This window comes from Pleurodeles waltl, chromosome 6, assembly GCF_031143425.1.
Source record: "Pleurodeles waltl isolate 20211129_DDA chromosome 6, aPleWal1.hap1.20221129, whole genome shotgun sequence".
NCBI lineage: Eukaryota > Metazoa > Chordata > Amphibia > Caudata > Salamandridae > Pleurodeles > Pleurodeles waltl.
Window position 1 is genome coordinate 875,703,550 of NC_090445.1, and position 26,761 is coordinate 875,730,310.

The window sequence follows — 26,761 nt, forward strand, 5'->3', positions numbered from 1 at the left end:
ATAGCTACTGCATGTGTGTCTTTATTTGTACATACACAAATGTATAGCCTGCAGAATATTATGTGGGTATGGCCCCCTGTAGTGAGATATGTGTTTTGACCACTGACTTTGTATTGCACCACTTTGCACCTGAATTAGCTGTCTAGTGTTCACCAGTTGCAGACTACATTTTGTATTCAGTTTAGCTGCCTATTGACTTTATCGTAGCATGAGACACTGCCATGTTAAAGCTGCTCGTACTTTTCCACATTGTAACTGTGCAATCTGTCTTGAAGAGCTAGGATTTATTATCACCCAAGAGCAAGTATATAATATGGAGGAGTTAGTCAGTCAGCATGATAAGGACAGCAGGGAATGGCTTAGGCTTGGGAGAGACACCTTGGGAAACTGGCCAGTTCCACCCTGTTTCTTTCAACCCTGACCTAAACCAGCCAGCATGTTTGAATTGCGAAATGAGGGGGGTTTTCCAGAAAGCTCATTTTGGTTTTTTAAGATATAAAAAGACCCAGTGCAACAGTGAGAGGGGCAGTGGCCTCAATCAGGATTCTAGATGTCAGATACCTGATATCATTCCCGTGGGGGGAAGAGATCTCTTTCTCTTTCGCAGTCGAACGGGGTCATTGGGGGTCATTCTGACCTTGGCGGTCCATGACCGCCATGGCGGAGTGCGGCGGAAGCACCGCCAACAGGCTGGCGGTGCTTCCTGGGCCATTCTGACCGCGGCGGTAAAGCCGCGGTCGGAAAAGGGGAGCCAGCGGTTTCCCGGCGGTTTCCTGCTGGCCCAGGGAACCCGCCATGGCGGCGCTGCTTGCAGCACCGCCATGGGGATTCCGACCCCCTTCCCGCCAGCCTGTTTCTGGCGGTGTCCACCGCCAGACCCAGGATGGCGGGAATGGGTGCCGTGGGGCCCCTGCACTGCCCATGCCACTGGCATGGGCGGTGCAGGGGCCCCCTTACAGGGCCCCACAAAGATTTTCACTGTCTGCTTAGCAGACAGTGAAAATCGCGACGGGTGCCACTGTACCCGTCGCACCCCTTCAACTCCGCCGGCTCCATTCCGAGCCGGCTTCATTGTTGAAGGGGCTGTCCCGCTGGGCCGGCCGGCGGTCTTCTGGCGGTCGCCCGCCGGCCCAGCGGGAAACCGGAATGACCGCCGTGGTGCGGTCTTTCGGCGGGAACCGCTTGGCGGGCACCGCTTGGCGGGCGGCGACCGCCGCGGTCAGAATGACCGCCATAGTCTTGCTGGCATGAGAAAGATGAAGAACCTGGCAGGCCCTACGGTGAGGCATTTTTAATTCATTATTTGCTTTGCATTATAAAATAAATACATATATTTGCTGTGTATATTGCAGTGGAGAATCATTTTGGTATAGTTTTCTTTCATTGCTGTGACTATTTTTAAACGTGTGCTTTCAACATGCTGATCTCCTTTTAGGAACCTCTTGGTGAAATAATAAATATCTTCTTTAAACTAAGAAGTGAATTCCAGAGATTTTTGTCAGCTCTGTCATTAGTGAAAAGCAAAACACCCCCTAATCCAACAGGCAGTGAAATGGACTGCAGATGGAGGCATCCTCTGCAGAAGACACAGTACAACAGGTATATCCCAGGGTAGATGTAAGGGAGTCACTAGTACAGGCAAACACCAGAGTATATCCACGTATCCAACCTGCAAAAAGAACATGATAGAGACAACCATCAGGATAGTAGGCATGGTACCACACAAAGCACATATGTAGTACACAGTTGTCTTGTCCAATGTAGATATGTAGATAGTCATCTAAACAGGGCACAACAAATAGAGTAGATAGTGGCAGGGTACCTCACTGTGTTAACAGCCAGGGAAGGCTAGGATAGCCAGAGTCACCTTTGCCCACAGAGGTAGGACCTGTTACAATACAGGTACAGCCACAGGGAATAATGTGATGACAGGTGCCATAAAAGAGACACACATTCGAATGCATACATACCAATGAGCCAAGCTCTCTCTCTCTATATATATATATAGTCGTGCCATCACGGGGGGACATTGCTGTTTCTCAGAATGTAGGAATTATGCACAGATACAGGAAACTTGGCTGTCACTTGGGAGATGTATTGGTCTGACACACACACCACCTGCACATTGATGGAGTGGTAGTTTTTCCTGTTCCTATACACCTATTCATTGGCGCTAGGGGGGGGGGGGGGGGAAGGGGGGGGCAAGGCTATATGTGTGCCATTTATAGCCCCTATCACATGAGGGATGGGTCCCATATCATAGAAGTCATCCTTCTCATAGGCCAAGTCCCCTTTTTGGGAGAACCAGATGTAGCTGTCAAGGTGTTTCAAGAAAGCACACAGTACATCCTTCAGCACAAGACTGAACATGGGCTGTACATCCCTGCTGCCAAGCCCACTGTACTTTGAAAGGAGCCCGTGGCAAGAAAGTGTAGCACTGACAGAACTTGAACTGTGGGAGGGATGGCATAGGGATTACATATGGCAGACAATAGATCTGGCTCCAACTCTGTACATAGTTCCATGATGGTTGGACGATTCAGACGATAGGTCTGAATAATATTCCTCTCTTCCGTGGTTGCAAGGTCCACTAGCGGAAGGTACACTGGTGCATGTCTCAATATCCTCATGACAAGGTATCTAGGATAGAAGGGAGAATATGAACAATGTGATATGCACTCCACATGGTAGAAGAACATATCTTAATCGCACACACCTAACACTGCAGACATGCAGCACACTGCTGACACATACTAAACTGGGCATGGACTCCATCCTAGCTGCACGCAGCTGCCCATGATCAATAGTCTCCGACATACATCATGTGTCAGGTTACATATGTGTTACTGAGCTGTCCTGCGCTCAGCATGTATGTAGTCATGCTAATTACCCATATGGTAACACCACCTCTGAGCCGACGAGTATCTGGACATGCATGTCAGATGATGACCAGCAATATTAGACCACTGTGTCATGCATGTCACATGTATAAGCCAAACCATGATGTCACAACATAGGCCCTGTCTGCATTCATGTGAAAAAAGTGTATGGTGCAGTTAATTTCCATGCAACAAGGCATGATATGTGCATAAAATGGCAGCTGCCTGTCCTGCAGCGCTGGACAGATGGAAGTGACCTAAGTCCGCCGGCGTCTGTCGTCATGGCGGTAGGCGGTCGCAACCACCGTGCAACTTCTCATTGGGTAACATTGCTGCCTATGGGGGACTGGAGCCAATGGCGATCACCGCCAGTCCTGTACGCTGTGGCCATGACCGCCATTTTCTGCAGCCTTGCTCACTTGACTCCTGATACTCTTGCAAGCAAGACCTCCACAAGCTGAGCTGCTGTGTTCTGTCTCTGGGAGACATCATGCCACTTCCTGCAGGTGATAGGGCCCCACCCTTCACCCAAGAACAGCTGGAAAAACTGGTGGAACCGGTCCTTCCCCTGTATGGACAGCTGTATGGGGCACCAGAGGAAGAGGAATGCCATGGTCATGTGTGATTGGGGTGTGTGTGTGAGGGCGAATGGCGTACATGTTCCGGGCAGGCAGTATACGGGGACATGGTGTTTAGACATGTGAACCGTGCAGATGGGTATGTGTGGGCATTTGGTGGGACTGTTGTTAATAATCCACTGCTGTTGGTATGGTGCCAGTGTACATAACTTTCTGCCTATGTCTGTGTCACCCATGCAGGTCAATGCCCATCAGAAGAAAGGGTTCCGGTGTGCCATAGCCAAGCAAGTGTGGACCCTTGGGGTCCATGCCCGGCGGAGTACCCATTGTCACAAGCGGTGGGAGCACCTGAAACGCTAGGCCCGGACGTCCGCAGAGGCCCAGATGGGGATGTCCTCTCAACAAGGCAGGGGTGCCTGTCGAACCCCGACCCCCATAATGGCCTGCATTTTGCCAGTGGCCTACCCTGAGGTGGATGGCTGTTGAGGGTAGCACAGCAGCCACAAGGGGCGTGAGCACTGACTGCATCCTGGCACTTGACTGGCCTTAAATGGGATTGGGTGGCTCACTGCAGGAAAAGTGACATTGAAGTCCATGCTACATGTGTATCACCTATTGGAAATGGGTACTAGACACCTTGGCAGAGTATATTATTGTAGATGTGTTACAATGCTTTACTGTCAGTTGATGTACATCTTCCATTTCCATACCTCTTCATGTCTGTAATGTGGAGATGCACGAATGTCATGTGACCATGTGAGACTCCATCCTGCCCATCCAATGGATGTGTTTGTATGACCATATGCATTGTGTATGAGCAGTTCCAGCCAACTGCATTAGTGGCTATGAGGTATCAGACAAATCCCATCTGTGTAGCCTAGCCTGTATATGTGACTGCGTCACTCTCCTGATTTCACTGGGATTATATTAATGATGTACTGGTTATGGTATTGACAATTTGTGGGGCTGCCATTATAGTTCCACCACAGAACTGTTCTTCATAGGACATGAGTGTTGGCATGATAGATGACTAAGCAAATATAAAGGTGAACTGCTGACTGTAGGGTATGTGTAGATACCCAACCAGGAATACTGTAATATGTCGGAGTGATGAGGTCTGATAGCACAGATAATGAATTCCTAGGACTTATACTTGTGGGGATGTGGCCTTCCAAACTATGGGTTGCTACTGGGCGTGGTAAGTGCCCTGGGAGATCCCTTATTTGGCAACATGGTGGTTACATGGCATGTAGGACAAAGCCCTAGCAAGTCTTATGCTGCATTGCTGACTACCTACATCATGTCGTCATGGATCGTTGAGGGGCACATCTGATGGCCTGCAACTATTACAGCTTGGTCTTGCATATTGGGTAATGGCAGATTAGGAGTGGATTGGGTACTGCATGACACATGGCGCGTTGATGTGAAGGAAATTTTGTATTCAGCCTTCTCAGGCTGCTTATGTGGTAGTGGGATGTGTATTTGGTGTACTGGCAGCGGTGTCTGTTCATGTGTGACTACCGCATGCAAATATATACCCCTGAGATGTGTGTTGTCTGGCCTCAGTGACAAGTTTTGTCATTTGTGTAATGGTGTGTGTGAGGCTGGAGTTGTCATGGTGCGTAGTCCAACTGGTGTACCTGCATGTGTGGTGGCATTGGAAGTGGTCCATGAAGTGGTATGATTGTTCCTATGGTACATCTGTTGTAACCGTGCACTCAGCGGATGTGTTTGTATCCTTTACATGTGGTACATGGGCCATTTTTTATGCACTTAGAAGTATGCTGGGTATTGATGTATGTGTTGTGTGTTACCTCCTCTGGCTCTGTGATAGGGTCAGACTACTCACTTGGCTATACCACAGATTCACATTGTACACGTCAAATGTGAACTGTTTGGGTGTCTGACTAGTATAGGCCAAATCTGAGTTCTCCTCCATAGTGGCATTAGTATACTGAGTAGGCGGCCATGTAAAATGACAGGTAGGTGCTGTGTGGTCTGTGAGTGGAGTTGTTGTCGCTTAAATGGACATGTTACAGTGGACATGGAATTATCATGTGTTGTGCCTGTAGAGGCCTGATGTGTTCAGTCTAGTCAGCTGCACATCCAATGGGTGAAAGGGGTATTGAGGGCAAAGATGTGTATTCAGGCATATTATTGCTTCTGCATCCAGGGTATGCAATGCCAGCTAAAGGGCTTAGGTTGGCATCATGGGGATGAGTCTAGTAGTGCAGTCCTACTTAGGTATAGCTGTAGGTGTGAGGGTTGGCAGACAGGTGTTGGGTAGTAGTGCATTGGCATGACTTGATGAAGGTAATGTATACTGGCAAATGTGATGTCCTAGCTATGATGTACTGACAGATGTGCATGTGTAGCTGTGTAAATGGGAGGCATATGTTAACCATTGTGCCCCCTATCTCTTCTTCCTCTCTCATTGTGTGCTTCAGCATCATCTGGTGAAGGAGAAGGAGCACAGGCGAGTGGGGAAACAACAGCCCACGGGACCCAGGAAGCTGGCACCAGCTACACCGAGGGACGGAGGGTGAGGGGAGTGCCACAGGGAGACCAGATCGAACACCTCATCCTCGGAATCCTCCTCCAGTGGACACTCCCTGGTGGTGGGGGACCCATCTGGGACCACCCCAGCTCCATCTTTGTCTGCCACTGCCCTGCCTATAGCTCCTCACCCAGTTGCCCGTGCCTGCTCTCCCAGGAGGGTGGGTGTCTCCCTCGCTGCAGGCACCTCTGCCCCTGCACCAGTCAGCCCTGCTGCCCTCAGTTAGGAGGCTATTGACCTCCTGAGGTCAATCTCTATGGGTCAGTCGACCATTGTGAATGCCATCCAGGGACTGGCAGCTCAGGTCCAACAGAGCAATGCGTTCCTGGAGGCCACGGCTGGCCTGCAGAGATCCTTTCAGGCTCTGGCCTCCACTCTGAAGGCAGCCAGTGTCCCTTTGTCTCCTATCCCTCTTCCCAATCCCAGACCCCTCTCCCATGCCCATCCACCAACACACATGTACACACAGGCATGCATCCACCTCAACAGACCAGAGTAGCTCAGACAAACACAAGACCCACCACAGGCGTGCACACAAGCCACCCACTTGCAGACACACCAACATCCACTCCCTGCACTGACTCCCCCGCCACCCCCCTCTCACAGACACTACACCAGACACACCTGAAGCCACCACACCAGTCACCACAGCCGCACCTACAACCAACCAACCTCCCAAAACACCAACACGCCCACCCCCACCCACAAGCATTCCATGCACGCACCTGCACCCAAGACATCCACATCTACACATCTGATAACCACTCCCAACCCCTTTTGCCATGACTGCCCTGTGTGTATAAAAAGCATTTCCTTGCTGAGTTTTACCTGTTTCCTACCCCTCTTCCACCCCGTGAGACCCCCAAGCGTTCTGAATCCCTGCCCAAGTCCAGCCCTTCCACCTCCAACCCTCTCCTGCCACCCCTGCTAGTACCCATGCCCCTCCCCTGCCAAGAGATCTGCCCCTTCCAAGCCCAGACCCAAGGACCCCTCTCCCAACCCCAAGACCCCTGCCCCAATCCCTGAGTTGCCTGGCTGACCCCTTGATGTCCCACCCTGTGGAGGTCATTTTGCGTAAGGAGTCAAGATGGGAGACATAGTGTGGTGCCATTTGTGCCTTGGGCACCTATGACTATGGATTGGTCAATGGCCTTTTATTTGTCTATGTTCTTTTAAAATCTTTTAATATTTGAATACATCTGGCCCGACCTGTGGTTCGTATCTATTGTGACATACTTGCCCTGTTTTTCTCTCTACATGGCTGGTTAGTGTTCATGGGCTTTGGTCTGTGTGAGGTGTGTGTTGGTTGTGCTAGCTGTTGTGTCTGGGTTGCGTGCGTGCGTGTGTGTGTGTGTGGTCCTGCTGTGTTTTGTTTGTAGGATGTTTGTGTTTGGTACCCTGCATGTTTGTAGCCAAATTGTGTATAGTTTGTGTTGGCATCTGTGATGGTGTTGTGTGCTCTTGTGTCGTTGTTGTGAGTGTGCGTCCGTGTGTGTGTGGTGGTGGCTATGTCCTATGTGTCGTGTGTGGTGTGACAAATGGTTTGTATGGCAGTGTGATAGTGTTGATTGGTATTGTGGTGTTGTATGTACCTGTTGTCCTGTGGAAGTGAGCAGTGAGAGTGCTTGACGAAGTGTTTGTGTAGTTACGGTTGTGATGTCGCTGTGTGAGTCGGTGGTGTTGTGTATGACTGTGTTAGACAGTGGTGGTGGTGCTGTGTGTTTGCGGGTTGGGGTGTGTGTGTTGGCCATGGTGTGTGTAGTTTGGGTGTGCATGTGTGTGTGTCTGTAGATGTGTGTGTTGGTATGTGTGTGTGTGTCTGTCGCAAGCCATCCAGGATGTGTGTTGTGTGTGCATGTGTACTAATACCTTTCCCTCCAGTGTGTGCTAGGTGTGTGTACTTACAGTTGTCGCTGTCACTGGTTCCGAACTCATTGTGCAAGCAGAAGGAGTGGAAGGACTTTGAGTTCAGGCTCCATGGGGGCACAGGTATGTGTTCCAGAAGGTGAGTGTTTCCTTTTATAAAGGTGGTTTCTGCCAGTATTATGGTGGCGGTGCAACCGCCGCAGAAAGACTGGCGGTGTGCAGCCTCATCAAGTGTCTGGCGGAAAAATGCTCCCCACTGGTCTGAAGGTGCCTACTGCTGTCCGCAGCGGCCTGTCCGCACTGTCGGTAGTTTGGCTGTGTTCTGTTGGTAACACCGCCATGGTCATAATTTGGAGGTCTTCACAGCCAGGCCGTCGAAGGTATGACAGCCGCCACCAACATGGTGGTCCTGAGACCGTCAAACTTGTAATGAGGGCCTCTGTGTGTGCTGGCAAGTACATGCTAGTGTTGGTAGATTACCACTCTCACTCAATTGCGACTAAAGTAGTACATTTTATCATCACAAGAGAGCTGATAGAATTTTTGACTGACACCTTTAGGGAGGAGGTCATTCCCGGCACACTAGTGACTGATAGCGGGGTGCAAGTCACCTCAAATGAGATGAGGGATTTCCTATCCAGAATGGCCATAAGACATTTAAACACGGCATTATACACATTATATTGCCCAAGGGCCAATGGACCTGTGTGCATGTATAGGATGACTAAAGAATGTGTTTTATTTCGCACAAAGATAGACATCTGGAATGCAACTCTCTCCCAGCTGGTTGACTGGAGGGGAACCGGTTGGGGTACAAAAACATGAAGTAAACAAACGTTTAATCTATTATCAAAGAAATTTTTAAAAAACAAGATATGATGTGAAGCATGGGATGAGGAATTTCCAAACTCTTAAAAACAATTTTTGGCAAAACGAATGTGGTTCTATAAGTCAGAAAAACATGGAGCTTGGCTAAGCTTTCTAAATGCTCTTCAGTTCCTGGCGTGGGTAGCCACCAGTCTAACATGGTCTGCACTCATTTTCTGAATAAATATTGCCTTCTACATATACAAGTATGGACACTTAACTTTTATTGGCCATGATTTAGTGCATCTCACAACATACCTAGAATGAAATAAAAGGTGTGGATTTTGAATAGAGCAGCCACTGGCTTGCAACAAAGTAATATGGGATGGTGCGGCTTGAATATGATGGTGTCCTTTTCTGCTTAAGCTCAGCTGCTGCATTTGTCTGTTCATGCCAAGGTAAGAAGATACGGGGCACAGATGTCTATGTACTAAATAAGAGCTAAAACAGACAAACCATTGGAAAGGTCCACACCACTATGCCTTAGTGAACAGGAAGAATTCCATTTGAGAGTGACAGAAGTGGGGTTGCCAACCGACCCACATTTGCCAGAATTGTCCTGCAATCGTGGCTCCCTCTCTCCTGGCCTGTACGAAGGCACCGCTGAACACCAATATAGCCTTTTGGTCCACTGGCACTTGTAACACACTCAACGGACAAGAAACACTCACGCTTTCAGCCCTTTATGAGCTATAAATGAAGTACCTATCACTGTCTTGGGGGTTGGAGGGGGGTGCCAAAAGCAAGGAAAGGGCCCTTCATATTTACTGCCATATTGCACTTTGGTAAATATACAACGAGACTAGGGAGTTCGCCACATGCTTACTGGCAGCTTTCGCATTTATTCTAAAAGCTCCTAACTCTTGACAAAAAAAGGAGCAAAGGAATATGTTCAAAAAGCACACAATTCGCCAAATGGGAGCCAAGGATTAAAAAATCATGACTCATTGTTCCATGTTTCCAATGAGTCCAGAGCTAGGATGGCAGTGATTCAGATGGCATGCCGAAGACCTACCCTTCTCAGGGAAATGTCACTGTGTTGTGGGCTCTGTCCAGATTTAGACTACAGTGTTTATTTCCAGGCTACTTAGATAGAGTGGTAAAGCCTTGTCTAAAACATACCCACAGGGCCACAGAGTTGTTCATTTATGCATACCTCTCAAAAGTTGCAACAGTAAACAATCAAGACCTACTCCAGAAAGATGTAAAGCGGTTAGAACTCAAAAACGTAAGAACAGTAACCGCACTCCATTCCAAAAAAGAATAGTAATCGCACTCAATCTACGGTGGAGTTGTACGTTTTTAAATGGTCTGATTTAGAATACAACCACCAAAATGCTTAAAAACCGTCTTCGAGCATGCAAATTATAGGCGCATACACCACTTCACGCCCCAAATGGCCTGCTACACAAAGGTCACACCCATTTTTTTGGGCACGGGGAGATTAAGTAATTTGCTCAGAATCAAACTATGTTCAGCTAACGCAGAGACTCAAGCCTGCCTCCCCAGTTCCAAATTCGACAAGTATGAATTTTATGGGAAGGCACAGAGGCCAATATTATGCATATCCTGTTTAATGCCACACACACAGCAGCACCTTTGCATCCAAAGTAGCCTCTTCACCAGAGTTAACCTCCATTATATTATCCATTTCCTACTTCTCAGAATAAAACCTCAAGCTCCAGCGATCAAAACACGCCTTCTCACATGTACCCCCTTTCAGTAATAAGCCTCAACTACTTTCTGATGGGGAAAAAAAACTGTACATTATTGCCCAAAAATATGGCCGACCAATATATTCCTTTAAACAACACAATATAGACCAATTCAAGATGGCCGCCTCCTTTGTAACACTCATACCACAACTCTAGCTAGTCAAGAAAACATAATACTTCCTCTTCCAAACTGCCTTCACCCAGAGCGTTTACCAAGGTAATCAAATCCTCATTAAATCACTTAAACACTGAATGTATTTTAAACATTGTTACTAGACTATTAGCAGGTCACACACAGTCACTTTCAATTAACCAATCTTCAACTTGAAGTGCAACGATCTCTAACATGAGCCGCTCTCTGCGCGGCACGAGATAATTTTAATCCCAATGCACGACCTGGTACCAACTGCTGGCGCAAGCGCGTCTCATTCACCCATGCATAGACAGTTCTTATTCAACATCCAAAACATAACAGAACTGTGAAAAATGGACATTAAACGCTTATTAAGCAAACTGTATTCTGATCTTTAATCTCTAAATAAATGCTGCTAAACACAGCACTTAGATGTGGTGTACCATACAGATAACTTTGCACGCCACTAATGCCTGTTAATTCTGCACATAACCCAGCTTGAGAACGAACAACATTTAAACAATTGCTACACTTGAGCACTCCGATTCCTTACCAACGCGCAGTTTGAAATCTTCTTAATACGCTGCGCTCCACTTCCTAAATTTAACATAAACATGCTTACTGATATATTACATTTGTTATCTACCCATAAAGATTTTACCCTTTAAAATTCTAATTCTTAAAATATTTGTAAACGAAGACTTAATCATATTCCTAGCCATACAATTAGATCCTATTAATTACACATATCTCAAGTTTAGTTTAACCATTTATAACCTATTCAACCAGATTTTCTATCATTCTATAAAAAACTGAACCTCTCGGGATATACTTATCTGGTGCGTTAGCAGCAACAAAGAAGGAAAATGGCTGCTAGTATAAGGCATTTATGGAGTGGTAGAATGTTTTAAAGTTCTAATTCTACAGTTAAAAGATTCCATTTGTTGCTGCTGTGTATGGCAATAAAAAGGATATGCATAATATTAGCCTCTGTGTCTTTAATAAAATCATGATTTCCTTCTCACCCCTGCCTTGGAAAATCTGAAGTAACGCCACATCCTCTCCGCAGCGAAGCACTATTGGAAAGCTGAGTACACAAACATAATATATATTTCGTTGTGCAACATAGAATGTAGCAAACAGCCAACTGGGCATTTGGAAAAAGCAGTAATCACAGGAGTTAAGTAAAAGGGAACAGGAAAATTCTATAAGAGACACCAAACATTGGGTGACCAGATTTTCAGAACCCAATATTCTAAAGATCCGGAATGTTTTTCAAAAATAGGACTACAATTTTACATAATTGGAGTGGCGCAGAATGACAGCTAATATCAACATAGGAAGACAGAAGAGGCAGTAAGAAAAATAAAATGCAATTTTTAAAACTAGCATCATACCTGGTAGTAAAATTGATTACTTATAACAGCTGCTAAATAGCACAACTTTAAAACGCCTAAAAAAGTGCATCGCACTGTTTTCTGCTACCCTCTCTGAAAACCGTGACATGAGCAAACATTTTCCAAAACGACCAGGACAGCTGGTGAAAAACCGAGAGTGTCTCGGCAAATCCAGGACGCCTGTTCTCCCTCCCTAACTAACTAAACCTTCAACCAAGCCACAAGCACTTCCTTTTTGAGCGGCGGATGTAAAGTTTACGCATCACGCAGAAAACTAGGAAGTGACGTAGTCCATACGTCTTACGTCGTCGCTAGGGATCTTTCCTCTAATAGGAAGGAGTTATTTCTCATCCAAATGTCAGGCATTGTCTGAGAGCGGCTCTTCTAAAGCTAAAATCTTTAGAGGAAGCGTCGAGTCACCTGAGTGCACGGGAACTGCTGAATAAAACTCAAGTAGGTTCCTTTCCTCATTACTCTGTCTAGATATCCCACTTATTGATGCTGGGCAGAGCCTTCTCTCGCTAGTCCTCAAGCAACAGAACATGACTTTCCCCTCCTATTTCTATGAGCATTCACAGCTCTGCTACGCTCTTCATGATTCTAGGACCGAATGCACACGGGTGCGTGTGTCTAGCTCTCGACGCTATTTCCAGACTACGTTTAGAATCCTCTACATCAGTCGTCAAACCGAGCACGAGCATTGTCACTAGTTAGGTTGTGCCCCAGTGTAAGGATTGGGCACGCACATTTCCAGTCACCCGTTTCTGCTCCTATTGGATTTACGATATACAGTTTGGTGTCACTATTTCGATGCTCGTATTTTCAGAATGCAGACTCACCGCTCAGTGTCATGTTTAATCTGCTCTTATTGCCGTGAGCACGCACAGCTCTGCAGCAGTTGCCCCTTTTGCTATTTTTACGTTTAACTTACCCGTTACGTGTCACCATCTTTTGTTGTTATTGACAGGCTAAACGTCAAGAATTTTGCTCCATTTAAGAGACTAAGCGCACACTCCCCTTTCCCTGTCTTTCTGCGCCTATTGCCACTGGTCAAGGGACTGCTCACTATCACTAGAGGTGGGCGAGCCTCTGAATGCTCCAGCCCGATGCTCAGTTCGAGGTCCTTTGGAACCTGTAACCCAAAACAAACCGAGCTTTTACTGATGCAACTAAGTTTTGAATGCTTCCCTCGGCTCAGCGTTCTTGGGTTCCCAGCAATGCTTCCTGTGCTGAAAAAAAAAAAAAACACGTAACGTAGTCTGCCTGTTGAGAACGCACTTTTATGTCTTTGGGCAAAGTTCAAATATTTACTAGGTAAATGATAGAACCAATATCACTTAAAATATGATAAAGTCTCTTCAGCGTTCAAAACAGTGTATTGCTTTAACACATGGAAGCTTTGACATTAGTATGTCACATTTTAGCACTGCTTTGAGGAGTACTTATTGAAAGTGATAGTTTTTAAACATGAACTTAGAACAGTTCACCCCCCCCCCCATTCCCATGCGTGTGACAGTAGTGCGCGTTCAGAACATCACTGCAACCCTCTGTGTCACAAAAGAGCAACAGTAGTCCCTTGAAAGGTGCAGCTAGCCCAGAGTACCATTAGGAGAAAACCTGATAATGCAGTGTACTATTGCAGTTCACATCAACTCTTGGGATCTAAGGGGCATATTTATACTCTGTTTGCGCCGAATTTGCGTCAAAAGTTTTGACGCAAATTCAGCGTAAACCTAACACCATATTTATACTATGACGCCCGACCCCGCGAACATCAAAATTCCTCAGTGTGCGTAATTTTTTGGATGCTGGAAACCGCCTTGTGTTAATGACATGCAAGGTAGGCGTTCCCGTCCCAAAAATGACTTTGATGCCTTTGCGCCTTATTTATACTCCAGCGTCACTTTGACGCACAGGAGAGGGCGGGCATAAAAAAATGGCGCACAGCCTGATGTGCGCCGTTTTTTAACGCCTGGGTGAGGTCAGGCGTTAAGGGGCCTGTGGGCTCATGTCCATGGTCTCTGACCATGGGAGCAGTTCGCAGGTGCCCTTCCCTGCCCCCAGGAACACCCCCTGCCACCCTCACCCACCCCTGGAGGACACCAGTGGATGGGGGGACCCATCCCAGATAAGTACAGGTAAGTATAATTTTTTTATTATTTTAAAGTGGCATAGGGGGCCTAACTTGGGCCCCCTACATGCTACTGTGCCCAGTGACCATGCCCAGGGGACAGAAGTCCCCTGGGCATGGCCATTGGCCAAGGGGGCATGACTCCTGTCTTTGCTAAGACAGGAGTCATTTCAATGGGGTTTGTGCGTCACAAAATGGCGCAAGTCCGGTTAGAGCCATGATTTTTTACTCTAACCTGACTTGCACCATTTTTTTATGTCAATCCCCATTTTTCCCTACGCCTGCGCTGCCTGGTTAGTCTTCTTTTTTTTTTTTTTTTAACTCTGACCAGCCTGCAGCGCCGGCTAACGTCAGTCCTTAAATAAGGCACCCGCCTGGCGCGTAGGAATGCCGTTAGCCAGCTGTAATTTTTTTTACGGTTTGCGTCAAAAAGTATAAATATGGGCCTTAATGTTTGTAGAATGTGTGAGGTGTGAGACAAGAGCCAAAGAGGCGCTGGCAGCCTGCCCAAATTAGGAGCAAGGATTATGAGTGCAGTCTACCTAAAATTCTGCTTCAACCAAATACCTGCATCCTCACTGGCACAATTAGAAGCTGGCTGTAATAGAGAGACTAAATAACATTGCTCAAGGTGTTATGCAACTTCTGGAGAGATGTGGGATTGCAGAGAGAGGTTCTGTGGCTGGCTTCTTGTTGGCTGCCAGCTTAGGTGTCCCTCACCAGCACAGCTTGTTGCTCAAGCACTCTTTCACTCTCTCTGAGCTCCCACTGTGCCCTCAGTGTGTTGGTCTGGCATGGAAGAGGGCCAAGGAAAGGATAATGGCACTCCCAACAGGAGGTGAAAATGCTGAAAGCAGCCCACCACCGCTGCTCCTAGCTTCCAGGGAGGCTGCCCCCTTTTCAATCAGCAAATAACAGTGTGGTCATGTAGGGCTGGCCCAAGCCGGCCCTACGTGATAATGGGATGGCCCGGCAGGTGGCTGGTGAAATACACTGACATCTGAGATGGGAGTGAAGGCGGTGACAGAGGCCCATCTGACCCTTGCTGCAGGCGCCAAGTGAGACTGATCAATCCCCAGCGGGCCGCCGCTAGAGATGGTCAAAGGACAGAGATAGACCTCCACCTCATTGCTTCAAAAAGCAGACCAAAAAGTGGCCTTCAAACACTTGCCCGTCACTCAATGCCATCTGCCAGCTCTCCTTACCAAGCCGCCCCTTGTTTGATAGTGCTTTCACATGTGATTATGAAGCTGAGCAAGAGCCAGGCTTCAGCCTCAACCCTGGCTCTAGCTTTCAGCGGCTCGCCCTAATCTACTGGCTGGTACAAACATTTGGAAAATCACTTAAAGTCAGTCTTTTTTCCCCTTATCACTGCATACTTTAAACAGTATGTGGAAGAAGAAAACACTTTAAATGTGTTATATAGCTGTGTTAATGACCCGTAACTGATAATTAATGTAAAAAAAGACAGAAATGCCATCTTTAAAATGAATGCACACAGTTTCATATAATCTTTTACTAAATAATAATGTTTGGTCCTTTGTAGAATCTTAAAATGTGAACAGAGGATCATTATTTTTCTCTGCTAAAGGTGGCAACCCTATTCGTGCTTTGTAAAACTGCTAAAAGTAAATTGTGTATTCTAGTTGGCACTCACCATCTAATCTTATCCTCCAAGATTTAAGGAAAAGCAGGGCTCGAAAAATCATAAAAACGTTACTAGACCTGCAGGTCGAGTAACTTAAATAATCTACTCGACCTAACTCTAATGTACTTGACCCGTAAACAGGTCTCAAATTGTGGGATCCTAGGCAAATAGTTTACAGATTCACCTTTTTCTTCATTCTCAGTTTTGATTGCACCTTCAAATATGTGAGCTCAGCATTTCTGCAGTACAAAGAAACATCTTTTGTTTTATTAAGTAGACTAAAGTTTGCTGCATGCATCACAAGAATCTAGCCCACATACCCATGACGTCTAGCCCACATAACGTAGGACTTCTTTTACTTTACTAACAACTTTGCCATCAGGGCAGGAGTGTTTCTCAGTTTAAACAATTTTAATAAATCTACTACTAAACCATCATGTGGTAACATATTGTCATCAACACACAGTAACTTTCCAAGAAATGTCTAAAAACCTCTCCATTAGCTTGCAGCTCCACTGACAAAACTATATAGTGTATTAACAATCTTTGAAAATTGGGTTTCCGAAAACATATCCTTTGCCCATCAACAAATAAAAAATTCCGATTTGTTTTCATCCTATTAAAATATTTTTTTGCATCACACCGAAATATAAAAAAGGGCTTTCACCACGCCTGAAATATATTTTGAATAATTTGCATAGTTAACTTAGTCATTTAAATGTGTGTTAGGAAAAACCTGACACCCTATATCCTTTTATTTTACATTCTAAGCAGCAGGTCACACAGTTCACCTTACAAAGTCCTGTAACTCTGCAGTCAGAAGGAAAAATAATTGTAAGAAAAACTGACTTTTGACCTCTGTTTATGAACACAGAGCAAATGTGACATAAGAACAAGATTTAAAGTCATCTTTTATTTCCCTTCCACTTTTCAACTGAACAGACCAACTGTTCAGTGTCAACTAGTAAGTATTAAAAATAGCTCCACCTGATCAAAAAAGACTTGCCAAAGCAGAGTGGATTTTTTGGGCCCTGAAAAGGATTAACACCTGATGCCAAAAAGAGGTATTAATCTAGTGGGTGAATTTTACAGTGTGAAACATAAAATCTGAGATCAATCCAGACTTCTCTTCTTGACCAAGTTGTGTGATTCTAGACGAATACTTTATTTCACAGAGCCTCCTTTGTGTTCATTATCACATATGAGAGCACCTTTAAATATGAGTTCAGAGTGTATGACTTAAACATTAATAATGTTGTTCCATCTATAATAAGAATCCAAGCCACATATAGGATACACATGACAATTAACTTGCCTTTTAGGCCAATAATGGTATTGTTATCAAGGCCGGTACAGGGATGTTTCTTAGTTCTTGTTTAAAAACTCAAATTTTTAATAAATAATCTCAATGCAGTTATTAATCTCATGTACTAAGGTAGAAAACTTCAGTGTGTTAAAGAAATACACTTTTAAACATTTTAAATACACCTTATATGTTGTATGATGTTTTTTTGCATGATTTACATGCCAAGTATTTTCATGGCTTGTATCGTACATGGGCTTTTAGAGGAAAGCCAGATCCTTGGTTCAGCTCGTGCTCAGCTCTCCCTACAAGTTTGTTTGCTAGTCCACCTCTACCTGTCACTATCTGGCTGGCCACCTTGAATAAACTCAGGTGATGAGATGCAGTGATATAGCATACGTTTCATGGGCCTTAATGCAAGTAAAGAAGACGCTTTTGGTCCTGGTTGGACACATAACTCAGGGGTGATATCCCTTATTGCCTGTTGCATCATTATTATACACAGGTCAGTCACTATTTTTCATCACTTATTGCTACCCAGAGTTCACAAAGCTATGTGTTAATATTTTTCTAAACCAGTTTCCACCCTGAATACTGACAGCTGTGTGCAATTAGTGCTTCGTTCGCAATGATATACAGATTACTCATAGGTCTGGGCAAACGCGACCAGCCTCTGCTTCTCTTTTTCTGAGCTTACACGGGGAGGAGATGTAACCATTGATCAGATTCACAATTATTTTTCTGCACTCAGGTTTCAAAAAGGAGCATACAAATTGTTACTTATGAACACAAATGGCTGTTTGAAATGCAGTGAATATTCACTATGTTTTAACTTTAAATTAATAAACATTTTTAATGAATTTTCACACATATTTTGCACATTTCATTTAGTGCTAACACATTTAGCAATAAGTGATAAACGCTGGTGTGAAAAAGTTTGACACACCCATATATTCAGTAGTATGGGGGACTGCTTTTTCCAGTTGAAAATCTGTTCTATTTGGAGCAAACAAAAAATGTCAATGTGTTAAGGTATACAGGGAGTGCAGAATTATTAGGCAAATGAGTATTTTGACCACATCATCCTCTTTATGCATGTTGTCTTACTCCAAGCTGTATAGGCTCGAAAGCCTACTACCAATTAAGCATATTAGGTGATGTGCATCTCTGTAATGAGAAGGGGTGTGGTCTAATGACATCAACACCCTATATCAGGTGTGCATAATTATTAGGAACTTCCTTTCCTTTGGCAAAATGGGTCAAAAGAAGGACTTGACAGGCTCAGAAAAGTAAAAAATAGTGAGATATCTTGCAGAGGGATGCAGCACTCTTAAAATTGCAAAGCTTCTGAAGCGTGATCATCGAACAATCAAGCGTTTCATTCAAAATAGTCAACAGGGTCGCAAGAAGCGTGTGGAAAAACCAAGGCGCAAAATAACTGCCCATGAACTGAGAAAAGTCAAGCGTGCAGCTGCCACGATGCCACTTGCCACCAGTTTGGCCATATTTCAGAGCTGCAACATCACTGGAGTGCCCAAAAGCACAAGGTGTGCAATACTCAGAGACATGGCCAAGGTAAGAAAGGCTGAAAGACGACCACCGCTGAACAAGACACACAAGCTGAAACGTCAAGACTGGGCCAAGAAATATCTCAAAACTTATTTTTCTTAGGTTTTATGGACTGATGAAATGAGAGTGAGTCTTGATGGGCCAGATGGATGGGCCCGTGGCTGGATTGGTAAAGGGCAGAGAGCTCCAGTCCGACTCAGACGCCAGCAAGGTGGAGGTGGAGTACTGGTTTGGGCTGGTATCATCAAAGATGAGCTTGTGGGGCCTTTTCGGGTTGAGGATGGAGTCAAGCTCAACTCCCAGTCCTACTGCCAGTTCCTGGAAGACACCTTCTTCAAGCAGTGGTACAGGAAGAAGTCTGCATCCTTCAAGAAAAACATGATTTTCATGCAGGACAATGCTCCATCACACGCGTCCAAGTACTCCACAGCGTGGCTGGCAAGAAAGGGTATACAATAAGGAAATCTAATGACATGGCCTCCTTGTTCACCTGATCTGAACCCCATTGAGAACCTGTGGTCCATCATGAAATGTGAGATTTACAAGGAGGGAAAACAGTACACCTCTCTGAACAGTGTCTGGGAGGCTGTGGTTGCTGCTGCACGCAATGTTGATGGTGAACAGATCAAAACACTGACAGAATCCATGGATGGCAGGCTTTTGAGTGTCCTTGCAAAGAAAGGTGGCTATATTGGTCACTGATTTGTTTTTGTTTTGTTTTTGAATGTCAGAAATGTATATTTGTGAATGTTGAGATGTTATATTGGTTTCACTGGTAATAATAAATAATTGAAATGGGTATATATTTGTTTTTTGTTAAGTTGCCTAATAATTATGCACAGTAATAGTCACCTGCACACACAGATATCCCCCTAACATAGCTAAAACTAAAAACAAACTAAAAACTACTTCCAAAAATATTCAGCTTTGATATTAATGTGTTTTTTGGGTTCATTGAGAACATGGTTGTTTTTCAATAATAAAATTAATCCTCAAAAGTACAACTTGCCTAATAATTCTGCACTCCCTGTATTACTGCAGGGCTTACACCAGGGACCCAAAGGAATGAAGGGGCTGCTGCTCATGATAAAATGCATGGCAAAGGTAAATGCTGGGTTCAGTTTCAGTAATTCATCCTCACTTTTGATGATAGGTCGAAACAATGCATAGCCTCCAGGAATGTGATGGACGTGGGCCTTATTTACAGTTTTGCAGATAGGCTACTCTGTCACAAATGTGGCGGCTCATTATAGCTTATACCACCTGTAATGCAGTGGATGGAATATCTGTCGCACTTTGACTGAGTACCCTGTCTGCCAAATTCTAACAAGTCTCATGGTTGTTATGCTGTGTTTGTTCCATGTGTCCCAGAGTGGTCGATGTGGGCTTTCTTTAGGTAATTACTAAATTGATTCTTACATCCGTTCTGTTTTAGAAGTTCCTAGAATTTTACAATCTGTACAGATGAGTTTCATAGCGGCTGCTGGCAAAATATTAATGGGTTGCATATTGTTGGTTACCAGTAACAAAAATATTTTGTAGCAGATGTTCTGTAAAAGAGGACCCACGTGTTACCCAGAGGGGTGGTTGTGGTTTTAACAATGTATCTTGGAGTTAAAATGCCACTATGTAAAGTATTTTCTAAAACGTTAGAGCAGTTAAATGGGGTGCTCATGGCATGGAATGGCTTAGCAGCAAAAGGTAGTATTTAAATAGGCCAACCAGGGAATCAACTCCATATTATCTTCACATAAACAATCAGACAGCACTTTCCTAGAAAAACTAGCTTGTGGGCTTTTCCATATTTTAAGCCATAGGAGTAGGGGTGCCAATTTAATGTGATCTTCAATATAGCCCATATATAACTCTGTATGGACAATAAAGCTTGCGGTAGCTCTGGGAACTGCCACAAGTCTACTTAAAAAGCTGTTTACCACAGTCTGCAATTTCTTGGGGCATAACCCCAGACCTCTGCACCATAAGTGCCAACTGCCACACATTTGCTGTTATAAATTTGGAGCAGGTCTGTCACCGGCTTTTGCCTGAAACGTTTTGAAAACCTGAATGTGGCCTCTCCCACCAGCCCCGTTTTTTGTGCCCTTTGAGTTAAAAGTCTATCCCAATGCCCCCATGCATCGAATGAAATGCCTAAATAGTTAAACTTTGATATTTTCTCTATTATTCACCCCCCCATATAAAATGTTTTTGTTTCAAGAATTTTTTGGGCTGCATGACATTAAGAAGGATATTTGTTAGTTTACCTTTAGCTTAAGATTTTGCATAAAATCATTAAGACCATCCAAAAGTAATTGAAGCCCATTTGCTGTACGTGCCAGTAGGACTGCATTGTCTGCATACAGCAGAACGTGTACTAATTGATCTCTAGTTTTGGGGAAATCTTCAATACACCTACTCAGGGCTACGTCTAAAAAATGTATATAAAATAAGAAAAGAAAAGGTGCTAAAATACAGCCCTGTCTGACATCCCTAGCCACTGTTACTGGGTCTATGTAATCTTCCACGGTTGAATAGTACAATCTAGTAACAAAATCCTGGTGGAGTTGCATAATGAGATATAATAAGAGAGTTTTGATTCCTGCAAGTTTCATCATGTCCCACAAAAGTGCCCTATAAACCATGTCAAAGGCACAGGAAAGGTCCATAAAAGCCATATACAAAGCACCTTTTCTGGCCTTCGCATATTTTCCGATAATGAGTTGGAGATTCAAAGCTTGTTCCATAGTTCCTAGACCAGGATGAAAACCAAACTACAACGGACTAAAGAAGGAGGTCTCCTCTGCCCAGGATTCTAGTTTACCTAAAATGATGGAGCCTAAGATTTTCTCTGTTCAGTCAATTAAGAATATTGGGCGGTAACATTCAGGCAAGTTCCAGCTGCCTTTCTTTGAATATGGGGACAATAATAGACTCTCTCTCCAAGAGGTGACCGGTCCGGCCATCACTGCGGCTTACAATATATTGGTAACCAGGGGGGATCAGAACTCCAAATTAGATTTATACAGATCAACTGGAACCCTGTCTGGCCCTGGGGCCTTACCACTTTTAGCACACATAATTGCGTTTGTGACTGAGGCTAGGTCTACAAAATTTGTGACCCATCCTCTATATAGTGCCCGCTCTCAAAAACGTCTTGTTGCTCCTTATTTTCTGAATTAAATACTGCTGAATAATGGCCAATCCACTCTTGTTCGATAATATGTCACGATATTCCAATCAGGGGATTATCCGCAAAGAGTAGGTGATTTACAACACTCCAAAATAATCTTCAGTCCTTTAGTCTTGCAGCTTGATAAAATCTGCCCATGCTTTTGACCTAACTTCATTTTTCCTCTGCTTAAGGTCTTCATTATAGTTGAATCTTGGAAGTCTAATGTGATTAACATTTGGCAGAGTAGTATTTGTAGCTAGTTCTTTCAAAGCTGCTGTACGTTCACTAGAAAACAAGTGGTGGCCCATATGCTCTCTCATGGCTCTGTTTAAAATTAGGCCATTGGCTATCACGCTACAGAGCCTCTCAAAATTTCTCAAAATGCTTGATGGGTCATCGAACTCCAAAAAAACAACCCTAAATCTCATTTGGATAATTGGTAATCAAGTCCTCAAAAAAAATTCTAGGGTCTGTGGAATCCCATTGGATGCAATCCCCCTTATTTACTGAATAGGTAAGTGGTGCCGAAGCTTTTGCAGCTGAACAATCCCAATCGTATGATTTTTAAATTTTTTTTTTACTGAGACAGTATTATCACTAAAAGCTAACATCATAATCTAGGACATACTGAATCATATCTTTTGATAGTTAAACAAAATCAATTGTGGAACCTTTTCCTCTTGCCGAAAAGGTTGGCGAGTCCTGAGATTCAGTCCCCCTACCCTGAATATCTGAGGTAAAATTTTTATCACAAGAAAAGATCAGTTGATTTAAAAGTTCCCTAGAAGTGGTATGTGAAAAATGCCCCAGGTCACCCTCCTGGAAACGGTAGGACCTCAAAGGCGGTCCCCATCATAGGGACATTTGGCGATATTGAAATTACCTGCCCATATTATAGAGGTAAGATAAGCTCCCTTATCTACATATTTGATAATCGGCTCCCCCAGCTCTTCAATAATATAGGTTAGTTGGGCTGAAAAAAAACCCAGTTAAAGTACTTTTAAAATGGTTAGGCAAAGAGACACTTAAAATTGGTAATGGACCCCTGAGTCTAATAATCTAATTTCCATATTCTTAAAAGAATTTGACACAAAAAATTGCTAGACTGCCATTTCTTGTACCAGCTATAGATGGGGTCGCACTTGTACAATAAGACTAGAGGCCGCTGAATTCAGTATTTTCAAATGCCCATGTTTCGGGAAGGCAAATTCCGTCATAGCTCTTAATAAGAACCAACCATTCCTCATTATACAATTTATTTCTAATCCCCACAATATTCCAAGATAAAAGAAACATACCTCATACGTATGCTGATCTACTCATTACATAGCCTATCTGTGATTTGTGTATTGTTTGAGTCATTACGTTTCAAAGCACGTTAGTTGAGACTTAAGTTATTGGCTCTCTGTCTTCATTGATGTGCAGAATGCATTTGAAGCTAGAGCTTGATCAAAGCCTGTTTGAATTACAGCCACAATGTGCTATTCTCTTGAATTTCTTTATCTTATCAGTGAGGGATGAGGGATGGGCCATGTATTTTGTAAAACCCATGGGAGACTCTCTTCTTCTAATATCTTCCTTCTGGTCATATCTTTTATGACTGCTCCAATTCCCTCTGCTAAGAGAGTATGCTAATGAGTCACTAGCTTATCTGCTTAATTTTATTAATTTTAAATTGTTCACACATTTGGACTCCGTATTTGGTGCCTGATGTTTCAAATGGTTGTACCCATAAAGTGTTTATAGTGAACTGCTTTAATGTTTAAGGGGCAGTGCTCATTTAGTTTCTTCCTTATTTGTTATGTAAGTGATACTATCTGGGCCTTTTTCAGCAGGTGCATACCCCAGTGTTCCCCCTGCTCTAACTAAGGATCGATGTGGCAAACAGATTTTTCATGTGTGCATGTTACTTCTGTTTCAGCAAGACTTTGTACATTTTGAGAGAATGTTCACATCATATTTGCCACTTGTTTCTTTTTCAAATGTGTCAAGGTTAGAGGAGCGTAGGGTGTGCTATTCCTTACATGATTCTGTTAAGCGACTCGTTGGTCCTTTCAAAACTACCTTTAGTCTGATTCCACAGTGAATGGTGGGGGAAAGAAAAGAGGAGGATGCTCGTTCTTGGCTAATACGAGATTCATAGACTCCAACTAAATAACATAATATATTTATCAGTTCGTCCATATGCAGTTATGGGTCATGATTTTGAAGGGCTGCAAACTGGTGAACAGCCGTTTAGAAGTAGGCCCTTTGCACCTTTCGGTGGTACTGCATGGTTATGCCTTGAGCATGGCTGAGGTTCTGGTGGGATCTCAGATTCACCTCCTTGCTTTTTTGCACTGTCATTTTCTCCAGCTGAACTTGCTTAATCTTAGTTGTTTGCTCTTCGAAATGAAAACTGTGCTTTGGTGTTTGAGATAGTGTACATTCTGTGCATATACATTCATATACATTCCAAGCAATTTCTGACATTCCGACATTAGCCAGCTCTTTCTAGTATTGCCCAATCTTAAATTATGGGTGGGAATGGTTGAGCGACTGAGAGAATAGAAAATATACTCTACAATGAGATATGAAGGGAGTTCGGTTTTAAGTGAAAAGAATGCCCTGTTTTTTCTGTAATAGATTTTATTTATTTAACTACCATTGAAAGATGGTTATTTCTTTGTGCCTTTCTCCTCACTTCCTAATCACTTGGTCTTTCACTGTGTTTCAGAATGGGAGAGTGATTCACTTAATAACCTTCCTTCAAGAAAGCTCCCCCATCTATTTTGCTGCTACGTCATATACTGCACACCTCCGAACTCAAAATCGTTCTGTACTGTGTTATGCTTGGTAAGATCTGTCTAATTGCTTGAGAACAGTTAACAGATGTCCTTCCCCAAACGTATTCACTGCTGCATTCTGGTCTGAATTTCAGCTAGAGCTGGTGCTCTTCACTTTGCCTAGCTTGACTGTAGCCACCTGGAGACTGATGTGCTCCAGTGAGAGGCCTTGCTAAAACCAATGGCGTCCTGTGGTCCTGCTGAACTATATTTACCATCCACCTTCACTTCAGCTACCAGTCAGCTTTATCAGCAGGCTGATCTTTCTGTCTCAACTATTGCCTTTTTAGGTGTGAGCTAAAGACAGCTTAAGCTGTGTCTTGGTAAGACCTGTTGTTTCCATTACATATGATATTCCACGAGTGGGCTTCAGGTCAACCCCTTGCTCACAAGTAGGTAGCTTTTTTTCTGTTCCCTTTCCTTTCTCTTGATTCCATGGCTTACCGCTCTATTTTTAGGTTTGTCATGCACTAAAGCATTTTGCTCTCCTAGTGTTTTGATTGGATAATGTATCCTTCAACTACTGACACCGGACTTGCTGTTCGTGTAAGGGACTACTTCCTCTTATTCTTTTTGTCTGTTCCCCTTTCTCTGCCCATCGCCTTTTCCCTTCCCACTCTCCTGCCAGCCACCCATCATCATCTTGCCTCAGCGTCCCCCTTTTTTTGTGCTTTTTTTCTTTTATTATTTGGGCATCTGCTGTTCTGTCCCTGGGAGATGATCTTGATTCCAACAATTTCATAATGGCCGTCCACACAAGCATGGTACACATCGGTGAATATATATATATATATATATATTTTTAATTGAACAAATCCCAATCAAAGATGGCTGCTGCAGATTGAGGACTCATCCCCTGTGGCCATGTTTTAATGATATTTGTACAATAAACCAAAATGCATCTAAAGATGGCCACTGTGGATGATGATTGCTCACCCATGGCAGTGTTTTCCAAACACATTTTAAGTTTTCCGCCATAGATTTGTGGTGCCTATCTAAGGTGTGAAAATTAATTTGCAAATACAGTAGGTTTCATGGCCTAGACCTAGTGGATTTGCCAGTGTTTGTACACAGTAAGAGTTCAAAGAAGGACGACAGAAGTGCAGATTTTTTGTTTCAGTTTCCCCTCGCTAGACAGCTTGCTGGAGGTGATCTTTACTCAGTGAAGGATACCAGTTAAATGTAATGCCTGGTAGGAGTAACTTACTGAAGAACTTGTATTTATAGCTTCATATGTCTTCTGTAGTTGGCCCTGTTGTGTGGTTGTGTGGCATTCATCACTGTTATCTGTTCTTTTTGTCTCTAACTCTTTCAGATCAACTACATGACATCAACACATTTTATGAATTCAAAACACAGACAGATATTTTTTTTAGTCTCTCTGAGGCCCTTGCGTCCCAGTTGGGAAAATGTCCTCTTAATTCATTTATATCTTACACTAGACAGGATTTTTAATAGTAGATAGATAGCTGATGTTCTTCACATGCTTAATTTTAAATGTAAAAATAATTAATGATTCTCTAAGTGACAATAAAGACTTAATCCACATTGTGTGGTGAAAGGCTGGAATTTTGATCCCGGATACAGTTAGTTAGCCTCCAAACAAATTAGCTAGATCTTTGCACACGTTTGGGACCCCATTTCTTTGTAATTTTGAATGTCTAACTTTTACTATTTTGCTATTTTCGTCAGCACTATTTTTAATATCGTTCCACTTTTATAATTTTTCCCTCAAGAACACTACATTTTATTTCACGGGTTACCGCAAGAGTTGTTTGAAAAGTGGCAACAGAACCTCTTTTTATTGCTGATCATATCTTTCCTTATTATACCCAAATGTTCATTTTTGTGCACCACCAGCATTTAATGACGGTTATAGGGGTATGATCTACCCCTGAGCCAGTTACCCATATCAAGTTGTTACAAGTATTTATCTACATTAGTGGTCTTTAAACTCTGGGGTCGCCCCCCCGTTGGAAGAGAAAGAATGTCAAAGGACATCCCCACTCGGCATCTCCGCTCCACTAACCTCGCCCTCGCCTCCATCTCCCGCATCCGACGCAAATCTTCTGGTGGCAGATCATTCTCGTACCTCGCCGCCAAGACCTGGAACACCCTCCCGCC

At 43.8% G+C, this 26,761-nt stretch overlaps 1 protein-coding gene across 13 annotated transcripts in view; it reads left to right on the forward strand.

The window, feature by feature from the left end:
* The first annotated feature begins 12,299 nt into the window (after positions 1-12,299).
* Positions 12,300-26,761, forward strand: part of R3HCC1L (R3H domain and coiled-coil containing 1 like) — a 194,286-nt gene continuing 179,824 nt past the window's right edge. For 10 of the 13 annotated variants that reach the window (XR_011204915.1, XR_011204917.1, XR_011204916.1 and 7 more), the window contains exon 1: positions 12,313-12,445. The gene's annotated coding sequence lies outside the window, so the exon portion shown is untranslated. Of the gene's footprint in view, positions 12,446-26,761 lie in introns of all 13 variants that reach the window. The other 3 variants (XM_069239650.1, XM_069239651.1, XM_069239652.1) reach the window with 2 other exon arrangements.